This window comes from Dermacentor variabilis, chromosome 1, assembly GCF_050947875.1.
Source record: "Dermacentor variabilis isolate Ectoservices chromosome 1, ASM5094787v1, whole genome shotgun sequence".
NCBI lineage: Eukaryota > Metazoa > Arthropoda > Arachnida > Ixodida > Ixodidae > Dermacentor > Dermacentor variabilis.
Genome location: NC_134568.1, coordinates 212,161,265 through 212,178,665, shown reverse-complemented (window position 1 = coordinate 212,178,665; position 17,401 = coordinate 212,161,265). Strand labels below are relative to the sequence as shown.

General features: G+C 51.1%; 1 protein-coding gene across 2 annotated transcripts in view; it reads right to left on the bottom strand.

Moving 5' to 3' along the window:
- Positions 1 to 17,401, bottom strand: part of MYPT-75D (Myosin phosphatase targeting subunit 75D) — a 426,156-nt gene that overhangs the window by 337,354 nt on the left and 71,401 nt on the right. For both annotated transcript variants that reach the window (XM_075704069.1, XM_075704067.1), the window contains exon 2: positions 1,971 to 2,091. The gene's annotated coding sequence lies outside the window, so the exon portion shown is untranslated. The remainder of the gene's footprint in view (positions 1 to 1,970; positions 2,092 to 17,401) is intronic.

Below are 17,401 nucleotides of genomic sequence, written 5' to 3'. Positions count from 1 at the left end.
CATCAGGGTGAGCTCCTGAGGCACTAGATGTCCTCAACGCCGTCACTCCTTCAGAAGGCTCATTGAATCAGCTCAGCTGTTGTCGAAGCTGGAGTTGTCGCCAGACAAAACCACAGGGTGCGTTCTCAAAGCTGTTCGCACGTAGATAATAGCTTGCAGAACGTTTTCGCGTATAGCGTTAACGTCCCGCCATTAGCACTCCTGCCCGCGCATACGCAGTGCGGATTAACTATAGCGCGCGTGTAGCAAGCTGGCATCTGGGACGGGCGCTGAAGGTGACGGTAAAGCTAGAGCGAAAATCCAGCTCTCCGTGCGGGTGAAGCGCCAGTGCGCGAGCAGCCAAACAGCTATGACACTCCTGCGCACGCTCCCGCATCGGGACGGGGTTAAATCTCCCGTAGCTTCCCGTTCGTCGGTGCCTAACGTACGGAGAACATACCGTGACTGCTGCTGTTTCACGCTAATACCTACAAATCGTTCTTACGCACAAACAGCTTCACCCATTCAACGCCTCGTTACGGTTGACAGGAGCTGCACCGTTTTCGTGACGCGGAGGACCATCGCCGAAAACGCACGGCCCGCGCTGTCGTCGCGGAATTTCACGGGGTCCATTTCGATTCCGGTCGAGCGGACGCGAGTCGGCGCGACCCCGGAGCGAAAGGACGTCGACTGCCCGACGACAAGCGCGCCGCGCGACAGCTCCTCGATCTCTGCAGACTCGGCGAGATTTCGCTCGGACAGCGCGCGCACCGCTTTCGCGAACCGTTTGAATTCCAGGGCGCGGCTATCGTCTCCACATATTCCGGCCTTCGATCTTGGTTCACGCCAGCCGATCAAGATTCCAACCCGACACCGCCCGTCCTCCCTCGCGGGCTCCTCTGCTTCGGGGAGATTAAAACATAAGATACACTATAGCGTCTCCTCGAGTTCACGTTGTCGCTTGATGAAACGTGCTTCCTTCAGAGCTTAGCTGCCCGAAGCACCGCGTCGAAATTGACTCTGTTGCCTAAGTGATGTATGACGTAACAACTCGCGACCGCCCTCAACCAGCCGCGTCGAGAAATTTGGCCCACGTTGGAAAAAAAAAAAAAAAACCAGCAGTCGCATGAACGCGGAAAAGAGCGCGCAGAACCAACAAATCGGGTGACATACAGACACACGTGCTGCTGTATAGCTTGAGCTATCGAGTACAGCTATAAGGCCCGTATTTCGTAACGTTCTATAACGGTGGCGCAGCGCCATCTGAGTCACGAGAAATCAAACTGAATATGAGAAACTGAACATGAGAAATTACGGCCCCAAGTTACACCTCAAAACTGAACTAATACGGAAATTGCAGTTTAGTCGCACGGGTTTCACTCGCGTAACTTTAACCGAACGCTGCAGCAAAAAGAGGCGAGTAAAGAATGAATGAATTCCGCGATTTTACGTGCCAGAACCACGATTTGATTACGAGGCACGCCACAGCAGTGGACTGCAGATTAATTGTGACCACCAGGGGATCTTTAACGTGCCCTTAACACACGGAACACTGCAGTTTCGCATTTCGCCTCCATCGAAATGCGGCCGGCCGCCACGCGTGCTTCGCAGCGCAACACCACAGCCACCACGACGGGTATAGCGAGGAAAGAACTACGCGTGATTCAAGTGCATGGGTAGCGCGACGCAAAAAAGGTCAGAAAGAAGAACAGGTGCATGGCGGGAAGTGCAGGCGACAGAAACTCTGCTGTCTGCATGCTACGTGTCGTGCGTGCTTGAGTTTCATCAAACTTTCTTTACAAAGCAACTACGATGGCTGGGCGCCAGGTGGCGACGGTCCACACGTAATTCACGTCTCGTACGCTCCGACCACAAGAGCGGCGCAATATAGGGCGGCGCAGCTGTAAGCAAATGGCCGCACATTCTCCGCACAAGAAGGTGCGCCCACGGACAGCTGACAAGAGGTGAAACCGAGTCGAAACTCCCCGTACCTGTCCAGTGGGAAGGGTATCCCATGCGCGGGCGGCCACATGGAGAGGGTGGCAAAACGACGAGCTCAGCCCGGGATCCAATATCGTGGAAGCAGTTGCCCGTGGTCCCTCACGCAATCATCTGGAAAAAAGAAAACGAGAAGACGTGAACGGGCGTTAAGTAAGAAGCCACGGAACTGAGGTCACTCAATACTTCTCCCCAACCCGCGCGATGCGGCAACGAGGCGATCATGACACGGCAACGCCACGAATCGCTCCTTCGCTCTATCTTCATTAGTAAGCGTCTTGCCAGCTTCTTAGGTTTAATTATGGCGCCAATTAGACGACGTTCACCAAACAGTGGCTGAAGCAAGCTCTTCAACCGTTACTCTTGCGCATCCGCAAAAGGAAAAAAATAATCTGAAGAACAAAGCCAGGCTTGCTCGACAAACTCCAACATAGTTTTTTTTTTTCCTCCCCTTCTTTCTTTCATTATATACAGAGGCCACGGCGCCCGGCACGCTCCTTGTGCGACATCAAACTAGAGATGGCAGCACCATCGCTGCTTTAATGGAGATAGTCTACACGCGGCACGCGGTGGCGCTTCGCTGTCAGCGATTTCAACCGACTTTCCTGTAATGTAACGCTCTGATAGCAGCGAACTGGTACATACTGTCACCAAACGTAACGTTTTCTGTACGGAAAGTATAAGTGAAAAACGAGCAAAGTGGGAGGGAACAGGGGATGGGCAACTAAGCCATAGAATCACAAGATGTGTTACGTATTTGAGCGTTGCGACTGGACGGCACAAGAATAATAATAATAATATTTGGGGTTTTACGTGCCAAAACCACTTTCTGATTATGAGGCTCGCCGTAGTGGAGGACTCCGGAAATTTTGACCACCTGGGGTTCTTTAACGTGCACCTAAATCTAAGCACACGGGTGTTTTCGCATTTCGCCCCCATCGAAATGCGGCCGCCGTGGCCGGGATTCGATCCCGCGACCTCGTGCTCAGCAGCCCAACACCATAGCCACTGAGCAGGACGGCACAAGAACGTCGCCAATCACGAAGACGATAGTGAATCGCCAAGCAATCGCCAGAGTAACAGAAATTACGCAACCCAAGTGCCTCCAATCCGGGCCCAGTTTGTTTTGACAGTGTGGGACTGTCGCCGACGCGCGCACCGAAAACAGGCTCAGAAAACTACAAACAATAACGCAGGGAGGCATTCAAACTTATCGCGGCGATAGTAAAAGGGCAGAAACATGTCGAGTTTCGCGGCCGCACCGATGATGGCAGCACGATCGAACTACGGCAGCACCTCTATCCAGAGGCAAGCTCAAGCCTATTTACCGTATTCTTCTTATGCAACATTTTAATACTTGGACGCTTTAGTTTTGCTTGCCGACATGTAACACAAAGAAGTCGCAGCCGTAAGTGCTGGTCTTTTGAACTGGGTCGTGGGAGGCATTAGGTGCGCTAGCGCACCGGCAGCATTTTCCACAACGGAGCGAGGCGGTTACGCGGCGATGTATATCGCAAGGGCAGAGCAGGCAGCAGAAAACGACGTGGGCGACGACGCAGACGATTCGCTTTATCGCTAAAGTTCCGCGTTCAATGTTTCTGTGCCGGATCAATTACCAAAACTTACACAGTGCAGTTCGACCATCTTTGTATCACCACGGACATACTTATCATGCGTATACTGTAGCGCAAAGTAGTGCGACAGCGTCGCAAGAGGCATTTCTTCAGTGTTTCCCCGAACTGCAGGTGTGTAGTGACATTTCCACAATGACAATTGTACATAGGGCTGCGCATTCTCGCACGTAGAAATAAAAATGTTATTACAAACGACAGATGTGTCGTGTTATTGACTATATATTTACGCGCACCGCCAATGACGCTGTGCTGGAAACTGAAAGAAGAAGACATGCGCGCGCCTGCAAATGCAATACAATGAGGTGCACAGTCATAGCGCGAGAGAGATTTCTGCAAAGCGACCGACAGCGCCAGCAGAATGAGCGCAGTGCGGCGAGCACAAAACGACGCGTGACAAACGAGCACGGCCATATGCTGGTCTTACGGAGTGCCGTGGATGTGGCACAATGCGTTTTGCGCTACATCCGGAGCTTCCAAAGTTATTTTGTTCTAAAACAAAAACAACTATAACTTCTTACTAAGTACGGACAAACGAAATATAGTTATGAGGAAGCCATGAAACCAAAAGATCGATAAGTATACTATATTTGACAGGCTTTATACGTACGCAGCCACAAGGCGCTTCTGACAAAAGAAAAATTGTCCTCATTGGCTCTATGGACATGTCACTCCCAGGACAAAGAAATGTTGCAGGAACGTCGCCACTACATGGCAGAGATTATATACTAGAGACAGCACAACAATAGTGTGCTGCACTCGAATTGACAGCCTTTCTTATCTTTCAAGTCAATAACATGCCGGGAACGTCTGACGCCGCCAGAGAACGACCAAAACAACGCTACGACTAAAGCCAACATCGGCTGGACAAACACTGAAATAAACAGAAAGCCCCCGAAAACACGCCAATATTTCCCTGCCGGGAAAGCGTTGTAAACCGAAGTACGTGACATTTCGCATAGGCAAACATTGATGGACTGTGTTCCGCCGTTTCAAATCAGATCAGCAGTTTAAGCACGACACATGCAGCGCTCTGTTCGTATAAGAATAGAGTAGATCATTATAGCGCCACCGTTTCCTGTCAAGTCCAACATTAAATATTTATGACAACACAAACTGGAACTCATTCGAGTTCCGCAGCCAACTCATTTACGAACTTTCTCACGTCAAATCAAAGCGCGCTTCAGAAATACTTGTAGATACTTCTTGTATATAGCGATCACTTGTCCAGTCACGAACATAAATTTCCCACTATTTGGTGCACAAAGTAATGTCCGTGTGACATCGAAAGAAAACTGGCTCTTTTATACAAATAGCCACATTGAAGAGTGCGAGTGCGATTGTCGACTGCATTCCATTTGGAAGGAATGCAATTACGCTCGTCGGCTTATATTTTGACGCACGTAAACGAACCCAAAGGGACCAAATTAACCAGCAGCCCTGCACTATATATAAGGCGTGTCTCATGACTCGAAGCCCTCCTTGTGGACGTTAAACTCCCGAGCAACGATCAATCAGTTAATCAAACAGAGAGAGCGGTTTCTCTTTCGCTCCAGTGTAATCCTACCTCGTCGCCATCTGCTGTACAGAGAACTTTTCCTAAAGTCGCGTTTCGAAACGTATTTCCTTCGATTCCATTGTTTTCTTATCTGTCGCACCGAGTGGCCGGTTCAGACAACAAATATGGTGTGACGGAGTGCGAGCCAACGTCAAAACGCAAAACTAAAGGATAAAGAATTGCAAGAAAACAGAACGAAGTTGCAGGTACAGTGGGCAAAAAAATAATAAGAGGGACGCTAGTACTCCATACCGCCCCTATTAAAAATCCACCCGCCTTAATCGAGCCGCGGCCCCGGCGTGAACCGACAGGCGTTCGGGAGACGAGGAACGCGTCGTCCTCGACGTCAACTCTTCCAACAGCGCGAGCAAAGCAGGGTGACGTGGCCGTGTCAATGCGTTCGAGTCCCAGCGCGACCGCAGGCAACCAGAACGTTGCTGTGGCCTAGGGAAAAATTGGAGGCCGGAGGGGGGCATTGTGTGGGGGCCGCTGCCACCAGGCTTGCAGGAACGACGAGAACAGACGGCAGGCAAAATGGTCGATGGCAACGATCGGCCGCACGTCCAGACACCGGACCCAGCGGCCCGCACACGGAGAGCGGAAGGCACACATACACGCAAGAGCGTGCCGCGCGGAGGGCGATCACGGCAGCTCGCGCGCCACAATCGCCTTCCCCTGCAGTAGACTCGGAGCCTCGACTTGGAACCATTCGTCGTGGCCCATCGTTTCGTTGTTTCAGTAACAATATTTTTTTCTTTCTTAATTCGGGGGTTTTACGTGCCAAAACACCGATCTGATTATGAGGCACACCCGTAGTGGGGGACTCCGAAATAATTTTGACCATCTGGCGTTCTTTAATGTGCACCCAATGCACATTAGCGTTTTCGCACTTCGCCCACTCCTCCATCGGAAGGCGGCCGCTGCGCCGCGGCCGGCATCCAAACAGCGACCTCGAGCTCAGCAGCGCAACGCCACATAGCCAATGGGCTACCGCGGCGGATGCGTGCCACTATTACGAAGGGCCGCGGAAAATCAGGAACACTCAGTGACGGACGTGTTCGTGCCCTTTTCGAGGAATACACCTGCCCCACAATACAGTGGTAGTAATCAGTAGGAGTAATAGAGAGTTTTAGAATAGGGGCCCCAAACGTTTTGGGGCCCCAAAGAAATAGCGTCGAAGCCACTGCGCATGCGCAAGACGCAAACTGCTTTTGGGTTTTGCGTTGGGAACGCTATTTCACCGATTTAGCGGGAGCCCAAATAGCGGCCCCAAAAGTTTTGCGTCGGCAAACATGGTGGCACCCATCGAAGCGACGGCTCTAACCTAGCACTAAACTGGGTTCGATTCGCGGTAACGCGTGAAGTTCGCAAGCTAGGAGAAGTGACTGCGGTTATCGCTTTCTCTCAACTAGCGTGTGTTATGAAGATTGACTCATTAGACACCGCTGATTTTGAATTCGATTGTGGATTTTATGGCTCGTAGGCCTAACACGGCTAAGCTTGGCTGGTGAAGGCTAGTAAAGTTGATTTGCTCAAAACTAAGCGCAACTAATTGTTTGCTGCTTACAGAATAACCTCTAAGTTGTAATTAAAGGCGAATACACCAAACCCAAAATTATTATTCCTATCATAAAATGGTATATTTTATTGAATTATTCCTAATAGCTTTTCTTTGACGCCATAGTGGCGCTGTCAGCGCAAGACGCTATCCGCAAACGTAAAACCCTATTCTAAAACTCTTCACTCCTACGTGCCCCAACGCTAACACCCGAAAAGCTCTTTGGGGCCCCAAACTATTGGGGCCCCTATTCTAAAACTCCCTAATAAGTTGTCGTTCACGCACTTCGTTGTCTTTTCGACGACGTTTTAGATGCGTAAGCAATTCTATGCCTACCCCACGAGAAATTTGTGCGTCCGTCACTTAAGTCAAATGCAATAGCTCCTACCCCCGTAATCAATGGCTCATACCACCGTAAGCAAGCAAAAAATGCAATGGCTCATACCCACGTAAGGCAGAGGTTACAAGCGCTCAGCAAATTAAGTGAAGCGAACACTGCATACATTCATTGAAATCACCCATACAACGCACAGAACAGCATACGTTTCAATAAAGAACAAACTCGAAACAGGCATCCAAACCATCAATAAGGCATTGCACATCCCCTCAGCAATTGTAGTGGTTTTTCAACAGCTTCGCTGGACATCCAGGTGGATAAGGACCGACAATAGTTGATAAGTGTCGGATCATCTTCGATAAGGTTCATAACGATCAATGAGGGTTGATAACGGTTTATGCTCGTCGAATCAAGTCCCATAACATTGATACTGACACCGGGCTGCGTGCAGATCAGCAAGTTGCACAATGCTTACGCATACTTAGACAACTCCCAGAGGAGTTTCTGCGCGTTTCTTTAGTTGACATTTCTCATTAGGCAACTGCGCGTCCGAAGCACCACGGTCGGTGGTTTCGGATGAATTCTGATTCGCTGTGGAGCGGGAGACACGTTGTACGACACGGTGTCCGATAAGGAGCATCGGAAACATGACCGCTCCCGCTCTCCGAACCTGATGGAACCCGTTAGCACCTAACGGAAACGGTTACGGTTGTTGGCACGACAGGTACGTGGTACGTCGTATCGAACGCAGAATCCTACCACATGTCCAAAATCTCGGCACGCATGCTTCCTTTGCATACCGCGCTCCCGTTCGGAATGCTGCCGGCACTCAAAACCCCGGCATCGTGAACAACGCCTAAAACACTGAGCACGTGCTGGTGGGCGAGTCTGTTATGCATGATTACGACGAAGGCGCCAAATAAAACGACGGACGAAGGAAGACGACACTGGACAACCACGTAGGCGCACTAACAACTGAGCGTTTTATTTCTTGACACAGGAGCTGCTGCCAAGATTCAACGCTTTATTTGCCTTCATTTTTGTTGTCTCTATGTGGGCCAGGAAATTTAGTTTTTTTATGAAAGATTACTCCCAAGAATTTAGATTCGACTGGGTAAAGTGTAATCTCGTTTTTGCGAAAATAGCACTAACTGTTTTTTGGGTCGAAAAGAGGAAGCCATTTTTGTCAGCCCGTTGTATTCATTTACTTACTGTAATCTGGAGCTGCCTTTCACATGTTGGTAAATTTGAGGCGCGACACGCTATTTGCAGATCGTTGGCGTATATAGAGTGCATAACAGAGGAGGGAATGACTTTGTTAATGGAGTTCGTAATTACTATAAAATTTTACTATAAAGAGTGTTGTGCTAAGTATGCAACCTTATGGCACGCCGTTTTCCTGGATAAATATGCGCGAGAGCAGAGTGCCGAGACGTACTTGGAATGTTCCGTTTGACATGAACTCAGCGAGACAGTTCAGCACTTTGCCACGGATTCCTAATGCAGCGAGGTCGCGTAATACTTCAAATCTCCAAGTGGTGTCACACTTTTTTTCGATCGAAGAAAACTGTGTGGCAGTGCTGTTTGTGTAAGGATGCTTCACGTATTTCATGTTCAAGTCGGACGAGGTGGTCAGTCGTTGAACAGTCTTTCTTTATATCCGCAGTGAAGAAAATCAATTAAGTTCCGTGTGTCTATAGTTAATGATAACCATCTCGCCTATATGACCACGGAGGAAAGAAAATATAGGAGGGAGCATTACGTCACGCAGCCAGCCTTGGCAAGCCGACGCTCCGTGAAGCCACAGTGGTGGTCCAACACGTGGCCACTTGCGTCGAGATCACGGAACAAGAATTGAGATTTCCTGATACGTTTGGTTCCCAGTAGCTATTGTCAGTAGTTTTTACTCGGTGTACGCTTGTTCAGCTGCCCTGCCGTGGCTCTGCCTGCAGAATGGGAACACTAAAACCAACCGCACACTTTGACGTGCAATAACGGGTTGGGCTACTCGTGGCCCAGCAGATTTCGGTTTCAGTCGCGTTGCGGTATGCTCCCTCCTCTTGTTTCCTTCCTCCATGTTTACGACGTTTTCGTATGATTTTACGAAACAGCTTGTCAAGGCAATGGGTCTGTAGCTGCTCGGCGATGTAAGGGGTTTACCTGCTTTTAGGAGCGGCACTAGCGTTTTTCCACTCTTTTGGCAATATCTCATATTCTAATGCACACTGAAATATTCAAGGAGATCCTCCACCGATGCTTCGGACAGATTTGCGACCATTCAAGAGTGGATACGGTCAAGACCTACTACGTTATTTTTTAACTCTTTCGTTACTACGCCTATTCAGATCGATGACCTGTGATCGATGCTATAGATCGCCAATTTATACATTTTGGAGCCGTTTCTTACCCACTTAAGGCCATCCAGTAGTTAGTGCAGGCACTGTACTTTAGAATCAGTTTAAGTTTTCGCGCTCTGGCGATGCTGCGATTTTTGACGGACCTTTTTGTGAACTTATGTGCATATTTTGTAGCGAAGGAACGCGTGGCTGTCACCTTCTGCCGCACTCGATAAAAAAGAAAGCATGCCGCTCACAATTACGCTGCGCTAGCAACAAAATGTTGTAATCAAATGACTCCCAGCAAATCAAGAATTATATTGCCAGCTTTGCCGTCCGACAGTGCTAATCTGTGATAATTAACCGAAAATTACGCCAGCTGTTCACTATAGTGAGCTTTTGTTTGGAGTCAGAGTCGTTTTATTCCGCTAAAGTGTATTTCTGAAGATCCGCCGCATGACCAACATGTAGAACTGACTTTTCCAACCAGTTTCCATGAGTTTCAGTAACGCTTCCCTAGTAGAATGCCGACAAGGGGCGCTGCCAGTATCAATGCGCAGCTATCGAACGTCGCTCCCATGGCGTCGTCCCGCGCGGCTGTGTCCCCAGAATAGCGTCCTGCTCGAAACTATGCTACACCCGCACTTGAATTTAGTGATGAGGACTCGAGTTATAATTCCGAAGATGACAGCAAAGCAGATTCAAGCTCTGACGGCGACGATGTTTTGAGTCAGCATGGGACATCCACAGCTGTTTACCGGCAAGTTTCCTTTACGGCCTTGAGCGGCCTCCTTCCTTGTGCGCTGTTAAGAACGGCCAGCTGAAGTGCAAATTTTGCCAGCCACTTGCGACAGGGGCGGAAACTTTCCTTGGCGTTACGCTCTAGCCTCGTCGCCGTTGTGACTGAATGAGTTCGACGAAGCAGCCTTTGTGCCGCAACACGACACCGACAACCGGGTCGGCCGCGAGCGGGGGAGTGCCGCGGGAACGTCGACCAAGGCCTCTTCCCATGCGCCGTCCAAGACGCAAGACAATGGGCACGCGGCCGCGCTGTGGGGGTCAGCGCCGAGTTCTACGAAGCCCGTGTGACGTCGGTTCCGGACCGTGAACCTGTGTGTGTGCGCGCGCGCGTGTGTGTGTAAGCCCTCGAGCAAAGAGGCGGCCGTTTCCGTCACTTGGTGTTGCGTTTCGCCTGCGACACGTGGTTTTGCCGGCACGACGGCGGCGGGGCGGCGGACATTTTGGCCCGATCGTCGTCACCGCAACACTCATCGCCAGGTGTTTCCAGGCGCGTCTGCGGCGATGCGACCGCCTAGGGATTTCGTTCCAGTCATTGTGCCCGAAACAGGCGATGCCAAAGCAGGGATCTCATTCCAGTTATTGGGCCCGAAACAGGCGATGCCAAAGCAGGGATCTCGTTCCAGTCATTGTGCCCGAAACAGGCGATGCCAAAGCAGGGACCATCTTCTCGTTACAGTCATTGTGTCCGACCGGCAGCGCCACGACAGTGTGCTGCGCAGCGCCACGACAGTGTGCTGCGCAGCGCCACGACCAGGTGCTACGAGATCGTGCGCAGCGCCACGACATGGTGCTACGGCGTCGCTACGACAGTGTGCGTCACCATTAGCCCATTGTACATTCACGTGCTCGTCTTTTGAGGGGTTCCTTCTTGCCCTCAACTGCGAGAGTATAAAAACAGCTGCCCCCGGACGCCAGAGGAGGGCTCCGATTTCTTCAGTTGAGTGAAGTGCTCTCCCGTCTCTCTACTTCGGTCAAACCTGACCGCCAACTCTTTGCGATGTTAAAATAAACAAGTTGTTTCGTTGTTACCTGTCGACTCATGCTTTGCCGGGACCTTCGGATGCTTGCAGTTGTACCCCAGGCCGCCAGGCCAACGCTACCCTTGGGGCTTGCGACCCAGGTACAACCACGGGCGTCAGCGCCGAGTTCCCAACAGATCGTACCAGAGGTCCGATCCAAACATCTGGTTGCCAGCGGTGAGATCGCCTACGACTTCAAACAACTGTCTGCCAGCGGCGAGATCACGACAACGGAGGCCAGCAGCAAAGAGATGCAGTTGACGGTATGCTGAGCAGCTCAACGACGATCCGGGAGCAGTGCAACGAGCCCTGTGTGACGACTGGTTGCCTGCAGCGGAACGACTGCGCGGAATTCCTGCCTGCGAGGTTTGGTGAGTGCGGGACTTTCTTCTTCTGAGCGTTGCCAGGCTTTTTGTTAGTGTCAGAAACAGAGCTGGTAATTGTGGTTGTCGTTGCTGCCGGGTTAGTTTGCGGCAAGACAATAGTAAGCAGTAGAGAAAGCAGCATTCAGAGCAGCCATGGATTTGAAGTCGTTGCGCAAACCGAAATTGTTGGAGCTTGCAAGAGAGTTGGGTCTGGATGTCTCAGACAAACTCAGAAAACCAGAACTGATAAAGGCTATTCTTGAGTTAGAGGCTGAGGATGACGAGCTGTCGGAATGCCTTGAGACTATTGAAGAGAGGGAGACAGAAAAAGAAGAGCGTGAACGTAAAGAACAGAAAAAGCGAGAGCAACAAGAGAAAAAAGAAGAGCGCGAACACGCTTTGGAAATGAAGCGTCTCGAGGTAGAGATGGAACGCGCTCGTAATGGAAGTCAGGCACACGGTGCAGGAGAACGCGTATTGTTCAAAATGACTGACCTGATGCGGCCGTTTAAGCTTGGAGAGGACATTGGTTTGTTCCTGGTTAACTTTGAGCGAACGTGCGAGAAGCAGGGGTTCTCTCGGGAAACGTGGCCACAGCGCTTGCTCACTTTGTTACCCGGCGAGGCGGCCGACGTAGTCGCTCGCTTGGATAGAGAGGAAGCAGAGGATTTCGACACAGTGAAATCGAGTCTTCTAAAAAAGTACCGGCTGTCTGCGGAGGCGTTCCGTCGGAAGTTTCGGGAAAATGAGAAAGGCAGAAGTGAGTCATATACAGAGTTTGCGTATAGGCTTATGTCGAACATGCAGGAGTGGCTCAAAGAAGAGAAAGCGTTTGGTGACCACGATAAAGTTCTGCAGTGTTTCGGGCTAGAACAGTTTTATAGTCGGTTACCGGAGAACGTGCGATACTGGGTCTTGGATAGGCCAGACGTGAGTACGGTGGCTAGAGCCGCTGAGCTAGCCGAGGAGTTTGTGACGCGTCGAGCTCGCGGAGCTAAGGACGGTCAAAAGGGTGAATTTGGCTCGAAGTTTGAGAGGCCGAAGTTCACGCCCATGAGATTAAACGGGGACACGCGTAGTGCGGATGCGAGCGAAAGCAGTCCGACCAAACGTAAAGAGACGGCGGCAGCCAAACGCAGAAAGCGGTTCGAGATGAGGCGAGCGCGCTTGTGTTATACGTGCCAGAAGCCGGGTCACTTTTCGGCGCAGTGTCCGGAAACAACACCAAAAGTTGTGTTTTTTTCAATAGGCAGCACTGACGAGAACATGAAGCTTCTTGAGCCTTACATGCGAGACCTCCTCGTAAACGGGAAAGAGTGCCGAGTGCTTCGCGATTCCGCAGCTACGATGGATGTAGTTCACCCGTCTTACGTAGAACCCCATATGTTCACGGGCGAGTGCGCGTGGATCAAGCAAGCCGTGGAAGCTCATAGCGTGTGTCTGCCAGTAGCAAAAGTGCTTATTGAAGGACCTTTCGGAGCGCTTGAGACGGAGGCGGCAGTGTCATCTATGCTGCCACCCCAGTACCCGTACCTATTTTCAAACAGGTCCGATCACCTCCTGCGCGAGAAGGGGCTTTTGTTTGGTGAAGCTAGTGTTCAGGCCTTAACCAGATCGAAGGTTCGGGAGCTCGCTGCAAAGGCGGTAGTTGCGGGGCCGACGTTATCAAACAACGAAAAAGGGTCAGAGGCGCAGCAAGCTGATATTCCGAGCACGCCCGAACTGAATAAACTTGAGTCTGTAACGTTAAAGGCGCCAGATACTGGAAAGGAAACGCCCGACGCGGGAAAGTTAGAAGAGCTATCTACTGATTTGCTCATCGCGCCTACGTCAGACGGACTTGATAGGTTGCTAAAAGTCAGCCGGTCGGCTTTGATAGCCGAGCAAAAAAAGGATGGCAGCCTGGAAAACGTGCGCTGCAATGTCAAAGAAGGTATCGCCAGGAAAACTGCGCGTTTTGTGGAAAGAGGTGGAGTCCTGTACCGGAAGTATCTAGACCGAAGAGGAGTGGAGTTCGATCAGCTGGTCGTGCCTCAATGCTATCGTCAGGATCTGTTGCGCTTGTCACATGGGGGTTCGTGGTCCGGACACCTAGGAGTTAAGAAAACTAAGGACCGTCTCTTGCAAGAGTACTATTGGCCAGGGTGTTTTCGGGACGCAGACCATTTCGTGAGGACATGTGACACTTGTCAGCGGGTGGGCAAACCAGGGGACAAATCGAGGGCGCCGTTGAAATTGGTACCTATCATTACGGAGCCTTTTAGACGGCTCGTTATTGATACAGTGGGACCTCTGCCGGTAACAGCCACGGGGTACAGACACATTTTGACTGTGATCTGCCCAGCGACAAAGTTCCCTGAAGCAGTGCCGCTTAAAGAACTCAGCTCAGTTGAGATAGTTAATGCACTACTGTCCATATTTGCGCGAGTTGGTTTTCCTGCAGAAATTCAATCAGATCAGGGCACAGTGTTTACTAGCGCTTTGACGACAACTTTTCTCGAAAGGTGTGGGGTAAAGCTGCTACACAGCTCAGTGTACCACCCACAGTCGAATTCCGTTGAGAAGCTCCACTCCGTCATGAAGCGCGTGTTGAGAGCCTTGTGTTTTGAACATCAAACTGACTGGGAGCTGTGTCTGCCTGGGGTGATGTTTGCTTTAAGGACCGCGCCGCATGCGGCTACGGGGTTTTCGCCAGCTGAACTGGTGTACGGTCGCTCGCTTCGATCTCCGCTTCGCATGCTTCGAGAATCATGGGAAGGTAGGGGCGACGACCCAGTCGTGGTGGAGTACGTGCTTAAGCTCCTCGAACGCTTAAGAAGGGCACAGGAGTTGTCAGGTGAAGCAATGACAAAGGCCCAGCAGAGGGCCAAGGTTTATTATGATCGGACAGCCAGGGCCCGTCGTTTTGAGGTTGGCGATGAGGTCATGATATTGCGCACATCGCTAAACAACAAACTAGACGTGCAGTGGGAGGGCCCAGCGCGAATTGTTCAGAAACTGTCGGACGTTAACTACGTGGTAAGTCTGCCAGGAAAGCGGAAAGCACAGCAAGTTTACCATTGTAATCTGCTCAAACCTTATAGACAAAGGGAAGCAGTGGTGTGCATGATGGTAAACGTTCCTGAAGAGCTTCCGGTCGAGCTTCCGGGACTAGGCTCAGTGACGAACAGGGAAGACACCGGTCAAGTCATTAGTGACCTTATCAGTAAAGCACCGCTGTCGCCTGAGCAGAAAACCGAACTACACCAGCTATTACAAGAGTTTCAAGGTCTGTTCTCTGAGAGGCCTGGTAGGACTTCTGTACTTACTCATGATATAGAACTTACCTCCACAGAGCCAGTACGATCCAAGGCGTATCGGGTGTCACCCCGCCAGAGTGATATTATGGAGGCTGAGGTAAAGAAAATGCTACAGCTCGGTGTTATTGAGGCAGGTGAGAGTGATTATACCTCCCCTTTGATTTTAGTTGAGGTACCGGGCAAGGAACCTCGTCCTTGCGTCGACTACCGCAGGCTTAATTCCATCACTAAGGATCAAATTTATCCGATCCCTAACATCGAGGAGCGCCTTGAGAAAGTTAGTAGCGCTCAGTTTATTTCCACCCTAGATCTTGTCAGGGGTTATTGGCAGGTTCCACTTACAGAAGAGGCTAGTAGGTATGCGGCGTTCATTTCACCAATGGGAACATTCCGTCCTAAAGTGTTGAGTTTTGGTTTGAAGAACGCGCCATACTGTTTTTCAAGTCTCATGGATAAAGTGTTGCGGGGACAGCAAGAATTCGCTTTACCGTATCTAGACGACGTAGCGATATTCTCCGCATCCTGGTCTGAGCATATGACACACTTGCGGGCAGTGCTAACCCGCCTGCGCGAAGCAGGCTTGACAGTAAAGGCTCCTAAGTGCCAGTTAGCACAGGCCGAGGTTGTCTACCTCGGTCACGTGATTGGTCAGGGTCGTCGCCGCCCCTCTGAAATAAAAGTGGCCGCTGTGCGAGACTTTCCGCAACCGCGCACAAAGACCGATATTCGGTCGTTCTTAGGTGTCGCCGGCTACTATCAGAGGTACATCCCTAGGTACTCTGATATCGCGGCTCCCCTGACGGATGCTCTAAGAAAGACAGAGCCTCAAACAGTCGTCTGGGACGAGACAAAGGAAAGAGCTTTTAGCGCCCTAAAGAGTGCCCTAACAAGCCAGCCTGTGCTACGATCGCCAGACTATACAAAAGGGTTCATTGTTCAGTGCGATGCTAGTGAGCGAGGCATGGGCGTTGTACTGTGCCAACGGGAAAATGGAGAAGTAGAACACCCCGTCCTGTATGCTAGTCGTAAGCTGACCAGTCGTGAGCAGGCGTATAGCGCCACCGAGAAAGAGTGTGCATGTCTCGTGTGGGCCGTTCAGAAATTGTCATGCTATCTAGCCGGCTCGAGGTTTATCATTGAGACAGATCACTGCCCTCTCCAATGGCTGCAGACCATCTCTCCCAAAAATGGCCGCCTCCTGCGCTGGAGCCTCGCTTTACAACAATATTCCTTTGAGGTGCGTTACAAAAAGGGGAGTCTCAACGGTAACGCCGATGGCTTAAGTCGAAGCCCCTAACGTAGGAATCAGCCTCAAAATTGTTTGTTACTGATGTTTTTCTTCCTGAGGCAGGATTTTTTTTAACATATTGCTTTTGTTTAGTGTTTCAAAGTGATGATATGCTTTCTAGTGCAATTTTTCAATTTGTGGACGCGTTCTGAGTGATGCTAGACTACTGTAAGGAACTAGGCAGTGGTATAAAAAGGGGAAAGAGCCTGGCAGGGCTTAGTGAGGGTTGTGCCGTGCTTGCTGACTGAGCGGTTGAGTTTTCAGCGTAGTTCTAACGCTTGCCGGGAACGAGAACAAAAATGTGAACTCTCCCGAAGTCACTTTGCAGTGTCCCATGCGAACCTGAACGAGAGAACGAGGCCTTCTCTGTGCGCTGCGCTCAAGAAACGTCAAGGGACGCCCGACTTCGGTTATGAGCATCATCGAGCGACATCCCTCCGGACAGCGGATGCAGTCCCCTGTCCATCGGGATCTCCTTTCCCCGGCGGGGCGGTCTGTTGCGTTTCGCCTGCGACACGTGGTTTTGCCGGCACGACGGCGGCGGGGCGGCGGACATTTTGGCCCGATCGTCGTCACCGCAACACTCATCGCCAGGTGTTTCCAGGCGCGTCTGCGGCGATGCGACCGCCTAGGGATTTCGTTCCAGTCATTGTGCCCGAAACAGGCGATGCCAAAGCAGGGATCTCATTCCAGTTATTGGGCCCGAAACAGGCGATGCCAAAGCAGGGATCTCGTTCCAGTCATTGTGCCCGAAACAGGCGATGCCAAAGCAGGGACCATCTTCTCGTTACAGTCATTGTGTCCGACCGGCAGCGCCACGACAGTGTGCTGCGCAGCGCCACGACAGTGTGCTGCGCAGCGCCACGACCAGGTGCTACGAGATCGTGCGCAGCGCCACGACATGGTGCTACGGCGTCGCTACGACAGTGTGCGTCACCATTAGCCCATTGTACATTCACGTGCTCGTCTTTTGAGGGGTTCCTTCTTGCCCTCAACTGCGAGAGTATAAAAACAGCTGCCCCCGGACGCCAGAGGAGGGCTCCGATTTCTTCAGTTGAGTGAAGTGCTCTCCCGTCTCTCTACTTCGGTCAAACCTGACCGCCAACTCTTTGCGATGTTAAAATAAACAAGTTGTTTCGTTGTTACCTGTCGACTCATGCTTTGCCGGGACCTTCGGATGCTTGCAGTTGTACCCCAGGCCGCCAGGCCAACGCTACCCTTGGGGCTTGCGA